The 1,857-nt window shown below is 35.2% G+C and overlaps 1 non-coding gene across 1 annotated transcript; it reads left to right on the top strand.

Moving 5' to 3' along the window:
- The first annotated feature begins 1,340 nt into the window (after positions 1-1,340).
- Positions 1,341-1,454, top strand: LOC115799615 (U5 spliceosomal RNA). The gene has a single exon (XR_004021611.1). It is a non-coding gene; the product is annotated as a U5 spliceosomal RNA (small nuclear RNA).
- The last annotated feature ends 403 nt before the right edge of the window (positions 1,455-1,857 follow it).

Below are 1,857 nucleotides of genomic sequence, written 5' to 3'. Positions count from 1 at the left end.
AGAAATAACAGCTGCACGCAGACCTCTGAGAAACAATGTTTTCTAGCATAAAACCTGATCTGAAAACATGACTATAGATGCTTTTAATGCTTCCCTTTTTTATGGGCAGATTATTTATTTGTTTTTTTTTTAAACTGCGTTGGGTCCTGGTCGGAACTGGACTGTACTATTATAGTAGAAGGTGAACAAACAGACATTGTTTACATTGCATTTTTTAGGTGGTAACAAGCCATCATCTATTGATTAACTGTCTTATTGTATTATAATTACCACATGCATATTTTTTTTTCTTTTTTAAACCTTCAGAGGTTTATTTTGCATAGTTAATTTGTGTTTCCTTGACTCTCCCAAGGAACCACAACCAGAACTTGGAGCAGTTATTTTCACATCCGTTCAGTTTGAAGTTTTAGCGGTATAAATCGTTTAGCCATGAGATCTCAGTTTGGAATTATACATCATGTTATTGTTATTGTTGGAGTATTTGACAAAGGTGAGAAGAAACTGTTCATACAACATGCAGGCCTACGTGTGTGACCATCTTCATCAGCTACTGGATGCTTTCATCTCTCCTCCCTGGATCTGTCTCTCTTCCTTTCCTGTGTGATCGCTGCCCGCTCTCTAACTTTGATGCCATCTCTCACTTTGTGATAATTTGAAATTTGAACTCTCCCGGTTTTCAGTGGGTAAGAGCCACAGTGAAAGAGATATTGTCCCTTTAGAATTATGAGGTTCTATCTGACATTTTTGATGAAATTGACTTATTGTCATATTCTTATTTGTTAACCGCTAATAAACAATATGTAAGAGATTTTTTTCAATTATATGCAAGTTAACTGTGGCAATTTTATTCAAATAACAAAAAGGTTCTATCGGCAAAATCAGGCTTTAACTTTCGCACAAGTTCAGACACAGAAGACGCGTTGAGTGTGTATAAACCATGTTATGCAGTAACTAACGGTGCAGAGGGGAGACAAACTGATGATGATTATAACTTCACCGATTATTCGATCAAACAGGAAAGAGAAAAATTACATTCAGCAAGATGAAATACGGAGTTCCTGTGATTTTGTTTCAGGACCTGGAGAAAAAAAGTGGTGGAGCGTCCAAATTTGTTTCTGTGCAACTCACAAAGACGTTTGATGACTTCATTCATGAATTAAAGAAAATTACTTCACATTAATCTCTCACTCAACAACTTTGTGCGCATGTGTTGGAGGTATTTGTAGTAAAATATTTGTATGTGTGTATCAGAGATGAAGTCAGCAGTTTGTTTCATGTAAACCGTAAGTGATCACAGCAGCGCGAGAAATGCCTCCTCCCACTCCAACCTTTCTCCGGCAGCGCTCTTGTTTCTCTTCATCTCGTATAAATCTTTCGCCTTTTACTAAAGATTTACGTGGAGAGGAACAACAAGAGTATATCACAATTTTTTGATGCCTTACAATTGTAGGGCTTTCAATATATGTGCAAAAAAAGAACATTAAACGGCGATATAAGCATACAGTGTGAAGTTGTAATGTTGAGCGAAGTCTCAGCAAGAGACTTCGCATTAAAAATTAACTCACCGAAAACAAGATTTAAACATCAGCAATAAGAAACTTAACAAAATTGGTAAATTTCAAACCAAATAAAACTTAAAACCAAATCTATATTAATTGTTAAAGCAGCTAAATAGAAACAAAGAATGCAACATGTGCAACAGGTTTGAGTTGAATATAAAATACAATACAGATATAAACAGCAAAAATGCAGCGTGCAAATTAGAATATAGACTAAGAGTTACATATTTTAATAGTTATACAAACAATGACAAGCAAGGTGACAAAAAATGTCCAAATCACAAGAGCTAAGAAAAGA

Source organism: Archocentrus centrarchus, chromosome 2 (assembly GCF_007364275.1).
Source record: "Archocentrus centrarchus isolate MPI-CPG fArcCen1 chromosome 2, fArcCen1, whole genome shotgun sequence".
NCBI lineage: Eukaryota > Metazoa > Chordata > Actinopteri > Cichliformes > Cichlidae > Archocentrus > Archocentrus centrarchus.
This window is presented reverse-complemented; position numbering and strand designations above follow the sequence as displayed.